At 39.9% G+C, this 16,798-nt stretch overlaps 1 pseudogene; it reads right to left on the bottom strand.

Moving 5' to 3' along the window:
• Window positions 1-12,556: 12,556 nt before the first annotated feature.
• Window positions 12,557-13,836, bottom strand: LOC102925731 (keratin, type I cytoskeletal 18 pseudogene; annotated as a pseudogene).
• Between the last annotated feature and the right edge of the window lie 2,962 nt (window positions 13,837-16,798).

Here is a 16,798-nt window from a genome sequence, read left to right as displayed (position 1 = left end):
GTCAGATGTGGGGTTGATGAAGATCTTTCCCATTCTGTAGGCTGCCATTTTGTCTGATTGACCGTATCCTTTGCCTTACAGAAGTTTTTCAGTTTCAGGAGGTCCCATTTATTAATTTCGTCGATCTCAGTGTCTGTTGTACTAGTGTTATATTCAGAAAGTGGTCTTCTGTGTCAATGCATTCAAGGCTAACCCCCACTTTGCCTTCTATCAGGTTTAGTGTAACTGGATTAATGTTGGGGTCTTTGATCCACTTGAACTTTGTTTTGTACAGGGCAATAGATATGAATCAGTTTGCATTCTTCTACATGATGACCTCCAGTTATGCCAGTACCATTTGTTGAAGATGCTTTCATTTTTCCATGGTATAATTTTGGCTTCTTTGTCAAAAACTAGGTGTTCATAGGTGTATGGATTTATACAGGGGTCTTTGATTCAACCACATTGATCAACTTGTCTGTTTTTATGCCAATACCAAGCTATTTTTATTGCTATAGTAGAGCTTAAAGTCATGGATGGTGATGCCTCCAGAAGTTGCTTTATTGTACAGGATTGCTTTATCTATCCTGAGTTTGTTTTTTTTTTCATATGAAGTTGGGTATTGTTCTTTTGAGGTTTGGGGATAATTGTACTGGGATTTTGATGGGAATTTCATTGAACTTGTAGATTGCTTAATAAGATTGCCATTTTCTACTATGTTAATCCGACCTATCCATGAACATGAAAGGTCTTTCCATGTTCTGATATCTTCTTCAATTTCTTTCTTCAAAAACTTAAAGTTCTTGTCACATAGATCTTTCACTTGTTTGGTTAGAGTTACCCCAAAATATTTTGTATTATTTGTGGCTATTATAAAAGATGGTGTTTCTCTGATTTCTTTCTCAGCTCATTTATCATTTGTATATAGGAGGGCTTCTGATTTTTTTTTTGAGTTAATCTTTTATTCTACCACATTACTAAAGGTGTTTATCAACTGTAGGAGTTCCCTGGTAGAATTTTTGGAGTCACATAAGTGACGTATACTATCATATCATCTGCAAATAGTGAAAGTTTGAATTCTTCCTTTCCAATTTGTATCCCCTTGATCTCCTTTTGTTGTCTTATTGCTCTAGCTAGAACTTCAAGTGCTATGATGAATAGATTGTATTGGTGAAATTATTTTGGCCACTCCACATAGTTAAAAGGATATTTATTTAATAACGTAACTCACAAATTAAGTGACAGGTAGGTCGCAGGGTCTGGGAAAGGTGTATCACAGCCCAGCGGTGTTCTCTGGAGCTCTGCTCAGTCCACCTCTAACGTTCAGCGTCCCGGCACAGAGAGAACACAAAGAGAGAGCGCTGGCCCATCCAGCTCTCAGGGCTCCAGGCGCCTTCCCTGGCCCTGCCTCGTAGGCGTGACAGTTGCCAGAGTCTCAATGGGGGTTGGAACTTCCAGATCCAAGCTGGAATGGCTACCCACTACATCTGAATTCTTTCTTTGATGCATTTTTCTGTGGTTTGGGCATCAAGGTAACTAGCCTCATAAAAAGAATTTGGCAATATTCCTTCTGTTTCTATTGTGTGCAACAATTTGAGGAGTTAACTCTGGTATTAACTCTTCTTTGAAATTCTGGTAGAATTTGCACTGAAACCATCTGGCCCTGGGCTTCTTTTGGTTGGGAGACTTTTAATGACTGCTTCTATTTCCTTAGGGGTTATTGATCTACTTAAGTTGTTTATCTGGTCTTGATTTAACTTTGGTATGTGTTACTTATCCAGAAAATTGTCCATTTCTTTTAGATTGTCCAGTTTTGTGGAGTATAGGTTTTTGAGTATGAAGTGCTGATTCTCTGAATTTCCTTAGTGTCTGTTGTTATGTCTCCCTTTTCATTTCTGATATTGTTAATTTGAATATTCTCTTTCTGCCTTTTGGTTATTTTGGATAAGGGTTTGTCAATCTTGTTGATTTTCTCAAACAACCAACTCTTTATTTCATTAATTCTTTGAATTGTTCTCTTTGTTTCTATTTTGTTGATTTCAGCTGAGTTTGATTATTTCCTGCTGTCTACTCCTCCCGTGTGAGTTTGCTCTTTTTGTGTGTGTGCTGTTAAGTCACTTGTGTGAGATTTCTCTAAATTCTCTATGTAGGAACCTAGTGCTATGAACCTTCCTCTTAGCATTGCTTTAATTGTGTCCCATAAATGTGAGTATGTTATGTATTCATTTTCATTGAATTTTAGGAAGTCATCAATTTCTTTATTTCTTCCTTAACCCAAAGGTGGTTCTTTTGAGCGTTGTTCAGTTTCCATGAGTTTGTAGGCTTTCTGTAGTTTCTGTTGTTGTTGACTTCTAACTTTAAGCCGTGGTGATCCAGTAAGATACAGGGGGTTATTCCAAAAATTTTGTATCTCCTGAGATTTGCTTTGTGACTGAGTATGTGGTCGGCTTTAGAGAAGGTTCTATGAGATGCTGAGAAGGTGGTATATTCTTTTGTGTTTGGGTGAAATGTTCTGTAGATGTCTGTTAAATCCTTTTGAGTCATAACATCTGTTAGTTCCCTTACTTTTCTGTTAAGTTTCTGTCTGGTAGACCTGTCTCTTGGTGGGAGTGAGGTTTTGAAGTCTCCCGCTCTTAATGTGTGGGGTTTGATGTGTGATTTAAGCTTTAGTAGTGTTTCTTTTACAAATTTGGGTATTCTTGTATTTGAGGCATCCATGTTCAGAATTAAGACTTCATCTTGATGGATTTTTCCTGTGATGAGTATGAAATGTCCTTCTCCATCTCTTGATTAATTTTAGTTTGAAGTCTATTTTGTTAGAGATTAGGATAGCTACACCAGCTTGTTTCTTAGGTCCATTTGATTGGAAAATCTTTTCCCAACTCTTTTTTTTTCCTTTTATTTTATTTTACAATACCATTCAGTTCTACATATCAACCACAGATTCCCTTGTTCTCCCCCCTCCTGCTCCCTCCCCTTTCCCCCAGCCCACCCCCTATTCCCACCTCCTCCAGGGCAAAGCCTCCCCTGAGGACTGAGATCGACCTGGCAGACTCAGTCCAGGCAGGTCCAGTCCCCTCCTCCCAGATTGAGCCAAGCGTCCCTGCATAAGCCCCAGGTTTCAAACAGCCAACTCATGCAATGAGCACAGGACCCGGTACCACTGCCTAGATGCCTCCCCAACTCTTTACTTTAAGGTAATATCTGTCTTTGAAGTTAAGGTGTGTTTCTTGTATGCAGCAGGATGGATCCTGTTTTTGTATCCATTGTGTGAATCTGTCTTTTCATAGACAAATTGAGGCCATTGATATTAAGAGATATTAATGATCAGTGATTGTTAATCCTGTTATTTTGTTGTTGTTGTTGTTGTTGTTGTTGTTGTTGGTGGTGGTGGTGGTGGTGGTGGTGTGTGTGTGTGTGTGTGTGTGTTTCCCTTCTTTGGGATTTGCTGGTGTGAGATTATCTATTGCCTATGTTTTTGTGGGTGCAGATAACTTTCTTGGGTTGGAGTTTTCCTTCTAGTATTTTCTGTAGGGCTGGATTTGTAGATAGGAATTATTTAAATCTTGTTTTGTCATGGAATAGCTTGTTTTCTTCATCTATGGTGAGTGAAAGCTTTGCTGGGTATAGTAGACTGGGATGGCATCTGTGGTCCCTTAGTGTCTGTAAAACATCTGTCCAGGACCTTCTAGCTTTTAGGGTCTCCTTTGAGAAGTTGGGTATAATTCTGATAGGTCTGCCTTTATATATTACTTGTCCTTTTTCCTTTGCAGCTCTTAATCTTCTTTCTTTATTCTGCATGTTTAGATGTTAGTTCATCATGTGGTGAAGGGACTTTTTTCTGGTCCAGTCTATTTGGTATTCTGCAAGTTACACATGAGTATGAGTCTATGTATGAGTATTCCTAAATAAATAAATAAAACCTGTTCAGTCTGTATAATGTTAAAAAAGAAAGAAAAAGGTATTATTTGAAAAGTTAGAAAATATTTGAAAACTGGAAGAAAGAAATACTAGTGAACTGTTTAACTAGAAAACATTGACTAAAGTTTACATGTAAGTAAGTATAAACTAAAAAGAGGCAGATGGCATTTGGGTGGCAGGAAAGTGCAGGATCAGGAGAAACATTTGTTTTGAAAAAATCCCAGAACTTATCATCTAGCATGCCATCAAATCTACTTTTTCTTGGTCCTAATTGTCCAAAGTATACAGAAAGACCTACTAAATATCTAGACGTAACCATTGTGCTCTCATATACATTTCCTGTGCCTTTTCCTAGTTCTTATTTCATAGCATTTGATGATGGCCAGTGATGTACAGGACTAAGCCCCTTCACATTAAGACTGAAGGCTGGGTAGGGAATGCTGTAGATCTGTTGCAGAGCAAGACAATGTCTGTGGGTTCTACCCAGACTCCTCCACTGAATAGAGGGTGTCACTGCCCACAGTGAGCTGGGCCTTCCCACATCAATCCTCAGGCAAGAAAATGCTCCACAGTCTTGCCCACTGGACAATCTGGTGGAGGCATTTTCTCAGTTGAGGTTCCCTTTCCCAAACAATTCTGCCTTGTGTCAAAAAACTAGCCAGCACACATGGCTTCATTCCAGACATCTTCCTTCTATCTGCTGTAAGAATCTTGACTTCTATTTTTCATAGATTATATTAAATAACAACACAGACAAAAAAGAAAGGTCATTTTGAATATTCCTTAAGAATGTGAAGGAAGAATATCTTGGAGGAAAGGAGTGTCACCTTAATGAATGGAGGAGTGACAGTTGAAGTGTTCACCAAGGTGACAATTGGGAGCAATTCAAACAGCAGAAATTACCCACCTACCACTAACACGTAGGAAAACATTTATCTATAAATTATAGCCTCCTGGATTGCTGGTTCTTGCTTTTATTCTCATGAATGTTAATTTTAATGAGGTTTTAACAAATATCGATATCAATTACATAATACTGTGTCCTGCAATTTCTGGGCCTTTTTTTTCCTTCAAATATGTTCCCTAGATTTTATTTGCATCTTTTGCACAGTAGATTAAATAACAGAGTAATCCTTTAATCTAAAAATACAATCAAATCTATCAGGGCCTTGCTTTCACAATCAGTCTCTGCATGAAGATTTTTTTCAAAAGGAAAGCAGTGGGAAGAGTGGAGGCGAGCAGGCACAGGGAGCAATATCATGTCAGGGTGATCCCACTGTGATCTAAGGGCTCTGCTGGGGGAGGAATCACTAAGAACACAGTGAGAACCACGGTAGCAGGGCCACGCGGAATCCACAATTAGTGATACTCTGCTTCCATTCTTTTCCTTTCCCTAAAAGCATGCTCCTCCTCTCCCCTCACCCTGCACACCATGCTCCCTATGGCAGATTAGAATTTAGGAGGAGATAAATGAAATAAACTCTACCTGTCTTCCCTTCAGGACAACCCTGGCTCTGCTGGGACCACAGCCAGGCTCACTGAAGGGATGCTCTTCCCTTCTCCCCTGCTGTGCCCACAGCACAGACCCCAGAACTCAGTGGGAAGGGATGGCAGGCTGAGAGCTTTAGGGTGGTCTGATGACTGCAGAAATATAGACTTCCACACAGGTGGGAAGCACTCACTTTGATTCCAGCTTACGTATTTCACTCAGTTTATGATGGCAGAGGACATTCCTAAGAGCTCATTGTGAGGGCAACTGTGTAGCACCACCATGGGAAATTCTCTGTAATGATGTACTCTGCAGGAACCAGGAAAGTAGAATGTTACACACACACACACACACACACACACACACACACACACACCATACAATAAAGCAACAGTGTAAATGGACATTTCCTGTCCCAACCACCTGGTCCCAAATAACTGACTCAGAGGCTGAATATAAATTATAAATGCTGATAGCTCAGGCTTGTTACTAGCTAACTCTTACACTTAAATTAGCCCAATTTCTATCTATGCTTTGCCATGTGTCTCATGGCTTGTTACCTAATTTTTCACACATCCTGCTTGCTCAGTGGCTGTTTGGCCTCTCCCTGTCTCCACCCTTCTTCTTCCCAGCATTCTCAAGTTGGCTTTCCCACCTAATTTCCTGCCCACCTACCGGCCTATCAGCTTTTTATTAACCAATGAGAGTAATACATATTCATAGTATAGAAAAGGATGGTTCCATAGCATTTCCCCCTTTTTGTCTAATTAAAAAGGAAAGCTTAACCCTAATATAGTAAAACTATATATAACAAAACAGTTATTAAGTAAGAATTATAGTAATATTATCCAATCCATTTGCATTTGGTAAAATTAGAGAAAATACTTAATTATCTTATCTTGGTGAATCTAAAATTTTATATATAATTTACTTTCTATTATAACTAAGAAAAGTTAAAATTATAACTATCTAGTCTTCAACTCCATCAAAGACCCCAGAAGGATGAAATGTTACCTAATGACAGGGACATCAGGCTGTCTAGACAGTCACCCAAAGTTCCTCTGCAACATTGGGTCATCCATCTTTGGCTTACAGGCCTATAATATCTGACAGACTTTCCTGTGAAGCAGGGAATTCTGAAGGACTGTCCTACTCTGTCTTGGTAAAGTTTGGCAGTTGCCTTTTTTGCATCCTACTAGTCTATTTTGGACAGTAGCTGTCAGCAATTAAGGCAAGGACAGTTATTTTGCCCACATGACTGGTTTTTGCCATTAAAAAAAAAAACCAAACACCATATGGAGTTTCTTCAATGCTCATCATCTCTGAAGTAGATTGGTGCTGCCGGGAGCAGACATGTCTCACTGTCCTAAAAAAGCCTAAGTTATTAAAACATTTTAAATGCCATATTCTGTAGGTCTTTGAAGTGTTTGAAGATTACCTATCTATCTGAAATATATCTCTGTATACCTAGAAAACCTAACTAACATTACCATAAGTTTGATAGATATGGGTGGCTATTATAGATGACTAATTATTAATCTTTATTTTTTAATTATACATTGCATTTTAATTGAGCTGCATAAACACAATACCTTAAACAAGAGTAGCAACATACATACAGTATAACAAAATTAACTTTAAATTTGTATCAATAAACCAAAGTCCATACTAATGTAAAATATGTAAGATTAATAATTAGTTTTTGGATCAAAGCAGATTAATAACCTACACTTTTATCCTATCATTTCTATATGTCCCCTTTTCTTTTAGAATGAAATTCCTAAATCTAATCTCCTTTATTCAGCTTTTTTCCTTTTTTTCTGGTGATACATAAGAGATGGAAAGTAGACACAAAAGGTAGAAACCACAGGTGTCTGTAACACACTGAAGGAAAAGAATATTTCCTGCAGGTTTGAGTTAAGTGACAGTTGATCTCAAGAGAAGGCAAACAACGGGAGTAGTGGGAGGCAGTTCCCTATTGGTGACCTCACACTCTAATTTGGAATGGTTAACCCAGCTGGAACCAGCCTCTCATGTTCACCCCTGATTCTTTACAGTACACATACCACTAATTGTCCTCTTTCCCAAGGAATCATCTTCCTGAGTGAAGTCTGTAATATTTTCAAGATACAGGCTTCTATGTGGTCCCATATCTTTGCTCCATGAGTGACAATTCGCGTTCACAATTGCTTTCCTTGGATTAAACTTCCTCAAATATTTGGTTTCTAATAAAGAAATTACTTTCTGCATAAAATTTTTTGATCTATAACTTCCTCCATTTTTAGAGTCTCTGGGTTAAAATAGACTGTTATTAAATAAAAGAAACATTATAGGGCTGGAGAGATGACTCAGTGGTTAAGACCATTGGTTGTTCTTCCAGAGGATCAAGGTTTGATTCCCAGCCACATGGAAGCTCACAACTGTCTGTGACTCCAGTTCTAGGGGACCTGACACCCTCACACAGACATATATCAAGGCAAAAACACCAATGCATATAAAATAAAGATAAATATTTTTAAAGAAACATTCTTGAAGCACAATGGCAAATACTAATCAGACATATTTCTGAATTTCTGGCTAGAAATCTGAGTCGAAATTTTACCAGTCATCCCTCCTACCACCTAAAGACCCCCATGACCCTTTTCCTAATAGGGCCTTATAAACTAAGAACTTCCCAGAGATGTCAGGGATCATGCTTCCCAGCAGGCCATGGGAAAATCTCCAATGAGCAGATTCCTTCTATTCCATCAATCCACAGTCTCTCAGTGAGCATTAAAGTTGCTTCTAATGTTCTGTTCCTCCTCCAACTTTCTTTAAGATGAAAACATCCCAAAGAGCGGCATGGTAAGACTTCTGCCACTTCAACAAGAATGAGAGATCTCATCCATTTCTCCATCATTGGGCAATCCATGTGTCCTTCCTAGGATTCTCCTTATTAGCTAGCCTCCTTGGAGCTGTGGGTTACAGTCTGGTTGTCCTTTGCTTTATATCTAGTATCCACTTATGAGTGAATAATACTATGTTTGTCCTTTAGAGTCTGCGTTACCTTACTCAGGATATTTTCTAGTTCCATCCATTTGCCTGCAAACCTCATGATGTCATTGTTTTTCTCTGCTAAGTAGTACTCCATTGTGTATATGTACCACATTTTCTTTATCCATTCTTCAGTTGAGGGGCATCTGGGTTGTTTCCAGGATATGGCTATTACAAATAATGCTGCTATGAACATAGTTGAGCATGTGTCCAACACCCCTCATGGTAAAAGTGTTAGAGAGATCACAAAAAAAGCAATATACAGCAAGCTGATTGCCAACCTCAAATTCAATGGAGAGAAATTCAAAGCAATTCCACTAAAATTAGGAACAAGACAAGGCTGTCTACTCTCTCCATACCTATTCAATATAGTGCTTGAAGTTCTAACTAGAGGGAAATCAAGGGGATACAAATTGGAAAAGAAGAAGTCAAAATATCACTATTTGCAGATCATATGATAGTATGCATAAGTGACCCAAAAAATTCTACCAGGGAACTGCTACAACTGATAAACACCTATGGACAAGTGACTGGATGTAGTCAGACTTTCTTTGGACCACCAGCTCCCAAATAGTGACACATAGACTTTTTATTAAGTATGAAAGCTTGGCCTTAGCTTAGGCTTATTCCCAACTAGCTCTTAAAACTTAAATTAACCCATTTATATTAATCTACATTCTGTAATATGGCTCATCACCTCTCCTTAGTACTGTACATCCAACTTGTTCCATCTCACTAGTGAATCCCCACCTCTCTGATTCCTTCCCAGAGTTTCTATCTCTTCCTGTAAGTCCCACTTATCCTTTCCTGCCTAGTTATTGGACATTCAGCTCTTTATTAAACCAAGCAGAAGGTGCCTTGTCAGAGACACATCTTCACAAGGTACAAAAAGATTATTTCACAGTGACTGGATATACGATTAACTCAAAATTGTCAATAACCTGCTGCGGGATGTCTTTCTGTATGCTGTGAATATGTGTTTTTCACATTGGTTAATAAATGGACTGCTTTGGCCTATGGCAAGGCAGCTTATAAGCAGGTGGGAAATTCAGGACAGAGACAGGAAAAGGAGAGGCCTGGACAGAGAGGAGATGCCAGCCACCATCAGGAGAAGCAAGATGGAAAGTACTGGTAAGCCATGGCCACATGGCAACTTATAGATGAATAGAAATGGGTTACGTTATAGGAGATAGCTAGTGAGAAGCCTGAGCCATTAGACCATACAGTTTGTAAATAATATAAGCCTCTGTGTGTTTACTTGGGTCTGAGTGGCTGTGGGGCCAAGAGGGACAGGAGAAACCTTCCAACTACAGTAACCCTCCTATATACAAATGATAAACAAGCTGAGAAAGAAATTATGGAATCAACACCCTTTCCAACAGCCTCAAATAATATAAAATACCTTGGTGCAACTCTAACTAAGCAAGTGAAAGACTTGTATGTGAAGAAACTCAAGTCTTTGAAGAAAGAAATTGGAAACGGTGGAAGATGGAAAGATTTCCCATGCTTCTGGATCAGTAGGATTAGCATAGTAAAAATGGCCACCTTACCAAAAATGATCTACATATTCAATGCAATCACCACTAAACATCCCAACACAATTCTTTACAGACCTTGAGAAAACAATATTCAATTTTATATGGAAAAACAAAAAACCCAGGATAGCTACAACAATCCCGTACAATAAAAGTACTTCTAGAGTATAACTATCCCTGATTTCAAGCTCTACTACAAAGCTATAGTAATAAAAACTGCATGGTATTAGCATAAAAACAGACAGATGGATTAATGGAATCAAATCAAAGACCCAGACATAAATATACATACCTATGAATATCTGATTTTTGGCAAAGAAGCCAAAATTATACAATGGAAAAAAGAATGCATCTTCAACAAGTGATGCTGGCATAATTGGATGTCAGCATGTAATAGAATGCAAATAGATCCATTTCTATTACCCTGCACAAAACTCAAGTCCAAGTGGATAAAAGACCTCAATATAAATCCAGATACACTGAACCTTATAGAAGAGAAAGTGGGGAATAGCCTTGAACACATTGACACAAGAGATAACTTCCTGAACAGGACACCAATAGCACAGACACGAAGATCAACATTTTTTTCAAATAATTTATTTATTTTTATTTTATGTACATTATTGGTTTTCTTGCATGTTTATTTGTGTGAGGATGTCAGATTTTAGAGTTATACTTGTTAGCTGCCATGTAGGTGCTGGGAATTGAACTCAGGTCCTCTGGAAAAACAGTCTGTGCTCTTAAGCACTGAGCCATCTCTCCAGCACCAAAGAGCAATTTTTGGCTGTCTAGGAACTCTCTCTGTAGATCTGGCCTTGAATTTACAGAGATCCACCTACCTCTGCCTCCCAAGAGCTAGGACTAAAGGTGTGTGCCACCACTGCTCTGAGATCAACACTTAATAAACAGGACCTCATGAAACTGAAAATAGAACAAAACAGCAGCCTACAGACTGAGAAAAGATCTTCACCAACCCCACATCTGACAGAGGGCTAATTTCCAAAAAAAATTAAAGAACTCAAGAAACTTGACATCAAAATCAACAGAGGAGTCTCAAATGACTGAGAAACACTTAATACTCAACATCCTTAGCCATCAGAGAATGCAAATCAAAATGACTCTGAGATTCCATCTTATACCCATCAGAATGGCTAAGACCAAAACCACAAGTGACAGCTCATGCTAGAGAGGATGTGGAGTGTTGTGGGATACTTGATCACACTGTGAAGATGTGTCTCTGAAGAGGCACCTTCTGATTGGTTTAATAAAGAACTGAATGGCCAATAGCTAGGCAGGAGAGGAGAGGTGGGACTTCTGGGCAGAGATAGGAACTTTGGGAAGGAATTAGAGAGGTATAGATTCCTTTGTGAGATGTGGAGGAAGTTAGATGTACAGTATGGAGGAGAGGTAACAAGGCATGTGTCAGAACGTAGATTAATATAAATGGGTTAATTTAAATTTTAAGAGCTAGTTGAGAACAAGCTTATGCTAAGGCCAAGATTTCACATTTCATAAAAAATCTGTGTCATTATTTGGGAGCTGGAGGTCCGAAGAAAAAACCTATTACATTTGGTGTCCAACCTGGAGGCCCATATATCGAAGCACAAGGCCTGTGAGCAGCTGGCATGCTACCTGGCAGAGACTAGGTAGAAACACAGGCTGCAGCATGGCCCAGAAACTTACCAGAGCTGGCGTGGGTAGGTGCAACTCACTGTTGGTACCCACGGGCATGAGGTTAGGCTCTCATAGAAAGATAAGCAGTAGCTGCAGCCTTATCAATGGGGTAGCATGCTGGACCAACCCAAGCAGGGCAGAGCCAGCTGTCAGTGCTGTGAAGAGTGCATAAGGAGCCTGCAAATGCACAGAAGGGCTTTGCAACATTTTTCAAAAATTTCCAGGAGCCACAGCATGCAGAAAGCCTGGATGGAGAAAACCTATGAACATGTAGAGTATTATTAAAAATGTGCTTAGGTGCTGAAGAAAGAAAAGAAAATGTGTATAGATAGTCATAGAAAGAAATAGTTTAAAAATAATGCAGTCTTTAAAGAGACAGTAAAGTAATATAAAAAGAATAAGCCATGTAAGGAAGGGAAATATAACACAGGACATTTGAACCCTATATGATGCTTTATTAACTTTAAATTTTTTAAATGCTAATGAATAAAAAATGACAGCTGCTGGAAAATATTGTATCGTGGAAAAAGCTACTGAATTGAACCAGCCTATATATTTTAAGGATGTCTTAACTTCAGAATGGAAGTCAGAAAATATGTTTTGTTGGGGGAGGTTATGACTTCATTTCCACAGGAAACAAAAAGCTATGGATTCCTTAAAAATTAATAAAGACCAGATTTGATCTGGGAAGACCTCTTGAAAATCTTGGCTGAAGGAAGAAACCAAGAAAAACTACATGACAGATGATGTATATGCTGATCCCTCTACATGGGAACAACTCTGAGGCTGGATGAAACATGATCAATCTTATTGGCTACAGAGTCCTTATGACTAATTATTACATGCCATCCTTTCTTTCTTTTTTTTTTCTAGAGACGTCTTAACTTTCATTGGTCCCTTAGTCCCCAGGGGTAGCCTCTTTGTCAGCCTCAATGCCTCAGAACTCTGGTGACGTTTGTCTCGGACACCACTTTGCCATCCACGATCTTGTGGGTGGTTGTCCTCTGGACAGTTTGCAAGGAGTTACTGGAGTCCAGGGCATCTTTGAGACTGAAGTCTTCCCCATCTTCCAGCAAGCGGCGGTAGGTGGCAATCTCAGCCTCAAGTTTGACCTTGATGTCCAGCAAGGCTTCATATTCCTGAGTCTGGCGCTGCCCCTCTGCCCAGATTTGGGCCAGCTCTGACTCCAGGTGCAGAAGGACCCCATTGAGCTGCTCCAAATGCATGCTGTTTCGGGCCTCCACATCCCTAACACTGTTCTCCAAGCTGATCTTCTGATTTTTCATGGCTTCCAGGTCAATCGCCAAGACCTGGAAGGTGTGCCTCAGGTCCGTGAGTGTGGTCTCAGAATCTCTGATTTCAGCAGACTGGGTGATGACTACCGTGGTGCTCTCTTCAGTCTGCTGGGACCAGTACTTGTGGTTCCTCACGATTCTTCTGAGCCAGCTCCTCATACCGGGCCCGGATGTCAGCCATGATCTTGCTGAGGTCCTCAGATTTGGGGGCATCCACTTCCACGTTCAATCCGGAACTGGCAATCTGGGCTTCCAGTCCTTTGACTTCCTCCTCGTGATTCTTCTTCATGAACAGCAGTTCCTCCTTAAGGGCTTCAATTTCTCTCTCCAGCTGCAGCCTCGTGATGTTGGTGTCATCCACTACCATTCAGAGCCCATGGATATCATTCTCCACAGACTGGCGCATGGCCAGTTCTGTCTCATATTTGACTCTGAAGTCATCAGGAGCAAGACGAGCATTATCTATCTGCAGGACAATGCGGGCATTGTCCACAGAATTTGCAAAAATCTGAGCCCTCAGGTCCTCGATGATCTTGAAATAGTGGCCCCAGTCTCTGACACCCTGGGACCCCTTCTTGTCCAGATGTTCCTGGATTTTGCTCTCCAGTCTCCTATTCTCAGTCTCCAGCCTCTTCACCCTGTCCAGGTAGCTGGCCAGGCAGTCGTTCAGTTTTTGCATTGTCTCCTTCTCGGTCTGGATGCCACCCATTCCAACCAGGTCTGCAGACCCCATGGAGCCACCCCAGACGCTTGTGGCATGGACACGGAGATCCGGAAACCGGAGCCCCCAGCACCTACATAGACACTGGACGCGCTGCTGGCAGGACGGACCCGCTGGCTGGGTGTCAGCACAGAGCTCTGGGAGGGGTAGTTGGTGGAAAAGGTGGTGGAGCGGGTGGTGAAGCTCATGTTGTCTAGAGAGGAGAGTGAAGTGAGAGACCAGGACAGGAGTTCGGACGGCTGTCGCCATCCTTCATATGGCGTGGATGGAGATTTATATTGCAGTTTTGTTATATAGTCCAAATGGACTTATAAAGTTGACAGATGTCTTTTACCTGCTCAAACATGGAACAGAGAATCATCTTCAGCTGATTGTGTGTTATGTGTGCACACCACACATTCTATACTTGTGTTAATGCGGATATGTATGTTTCCTTTAAAAGTCTGTGTGTTTTCGGAACAAAAGGACTAGACATTAATGAAGACAAGACAAGTAGCCAGGTAATCCTGCATCTCAGAATGCCTCTGTTGCAGTTTCCTCAAAAATCTGCAACCAGAACAACTTCAAAGTGGTTAGTTGAAATGGTCCAGCCTCACAGATTACTTCAGCCAGGACTTCAGTTAAATCCTGCACTTTCCCACCACATAGAGACTGGACAACAAATGATACAGCTAGCTCTCCCAGGACTTGACCATTATCCCAATTTTCCCAGGCCTTCTTAAAGATAATGTCACCATCAGACAGCAGGAAGTAATTTTAAGAACATGACACCCACATTCCCAAGAAGTGAGGTGGGTGGTTTTCGGTCATTCAGAGGGTTGTGGGTGTTTGCCATTGTCCAGGGGGATAGTTGCAAGTTGTCATTGGTCATGGTCAGGGAGGAAGCTAAACAAAGGAGGTTAGATTAAGGAATTTCTTTCTTTCTTTTTCTTTCCTCTATCCTTCTGTTTCTCCTATCTAGTGAAAAAAGAAGAATATAGGAATGATAGGATAAAAGGGTAGATTATTGACTCTACTAAGAAGCAACTAGTAGTCTCAAATATTTTACATTGATGTGGATTGTTGTATATTGATACAAATTTAAGGTTATTTTTGTTATAACATGTTGTACATATGTTTCTACTCTTATTTAAGGTATTGTGGCTATGTTGCTCATTTAAAAATGCAATGTAAAGTTCTAGTCCTTGAAAACTGTTACTGCAAACTGTTTAGGATAGTTAAGAAATGCAGGTTAGTAGTTAGTCATCTATAACAATCAAACTTGTAGTCAGGTTAGGTATGTTTTCAAGGTTAAATGGATATATTTTAGATAGATAGGTGGGCTTCAATCACTTCAGAAAGCTACAGAATGTGGCATTTGAGATGTTTTAATAATATAAGGCTTTTCATGACAGTGAGATATGTCTTTTCCTGGCAGCACCAATCTTCTTCAGAGAAGATGATGGACATCAAAGAACCTCCATATGGAGTTTTCCTTCAATGTGGCAAAGCTAGTTATTTGAGCAAGAAACTTGCCTTGACTGTTGACAGTATGCTGTCCAAAATGGACAAGCAGGACACAAACGAAGGCAACTGCCAAACTTTGCTAAGAAAAGGAAGGTGAGTCCTTCAAAATTCCTGCTTCACAGAAAGGTCTATCAGATATTCTAGGCCTGTAGGCAGAAGATGGGTGCCCCAATGTTACAGAGAAACCTTGGGTGACTGTACAGGCAGTCAGCTACCTCTGTCATTTCTATAGTTTTTGAAATTGCTTGCTCTGTGCTTCCTGTTTACTGAGGCAATATTTTATCATTCTCAGATCTCTGATGGGGTTGAACACTAGATAGTTATAGTTTATAGCTTTCCCTGTTACAAAATTCAGAAAAGAAACTAATAAAAAAGATTTTAAGTTAATAATGATTGAGAGACATAAAGGTTAAGCTGTTTATCTAAAAAATGTTTTAAGGCCTAAAAAGATACTTTTAGGTTGGTTATATAAGTTATGATAAACTGTAATTTCAGTACAAAACTTTGGATTTACCAAGATAAGATAGATAATAGAGTACTTTCTCCAAAGCTGTCAAATACAAATGGACTGGACATTGTGAATGTAATTCTCATCTGATAATTTCTCTTATTGTATATAGTTTTTCTGTGTTACAGTTAAAACTTTTCATTTTTATTTAGACTAAAAGGGGGAAATGTTGCAGAATATTTGATCACACTGTAAAAATGTGTCTCTGCCAAGGCATCTTCTGATTGGTTTAATAAAGAGCTGAGTGACCAGTAGGTAGGCAAGAGAGGGTAGGCAGGACTTCCAGTCAGAGATAAGTACTCTGGGAAGGCTGGGCAGTGGTGGCGCATGCCTTTAATCCCAGCACTTGGGAGGCAGAGGCTGGTGGATCTTTGTGAGTTCGAGGCCAGCCTGGTCTACAGAGTGAGATCCAGGAAAGGCTCAAAGCTACACAGAGAAACCCTGTCTCAAAAAAAAAGTGAGAGAGAGAAAGAGAAAGAACTCTGGGAAGAAATCAGAGAGTCAGTAATTCACCAGCAAGATGCAGAAGAAGTCAGATGTACAGTATGGAGGAGAGGTAATGAGCTACATGGCAGAATATAGATTAGTATAATTGGGTTAATTTAAGTTTTAGGAGCCAGTTGGGAACAAACCTAAGATAAGGCTGAGCTTTCATAATTAATAAAAAGTCTGTGTCATTATTTGAGAGCTGGCAGTCCAAAGAAAGTCCAGTTACAGTGCAGCAATGGGAATACTACTTCATTGCTGGTGGAAATGCAAACTTGTAAAGCTACTTTGGAAATTAATATGGTGGTTTCTCAGAAAACTATGAATGAATCTACCACAAGACCCAGCTATACCACTTTTGGGCATGTAACCAGAGAATACTCAATCATACCACAAGGATACCTGCTCAACTATGCTCATAGCAGCTTTGTCTGTAATAGCCAGCACCTGGAAACAACGTAGATGTCCCTCAACCAAGGAATGGATAAAGAAAATGTGGTACATCTACACAATGAAGTGTTACTCAGCTGCTAAAAACAATGACACCATGAAATTTGAAAGCAAATGGATGGAACTAGGGAAAATCATCCTGAATGAGGTAACCCAGACCCAGAAAGACAAATATGCTATGTACTCACACATAAGTGGATA

Source organism: Peromyscus maniculatus, chromosome 4 (genome assembly GCF_049852395.1).
Source record: "Peromyscus maniculatus bairdii isolate BWxNUB_F1_BW_parent chromosome 4, HU_Pman_BW_mat_3.1, whole genome shotgun sequence".
Lineage (NCBI taxonomy): Eukaryota > Metazoa > Chordata > Mammalia > Rodentia > Cricetidae > Peromyscus > Peromyscus maniculatus.
The sequence above is the reverse complement of the archived record's forward strand: the minus strand, read 5'-3'. Positions and strand labels throughout refer to the sequence as shown.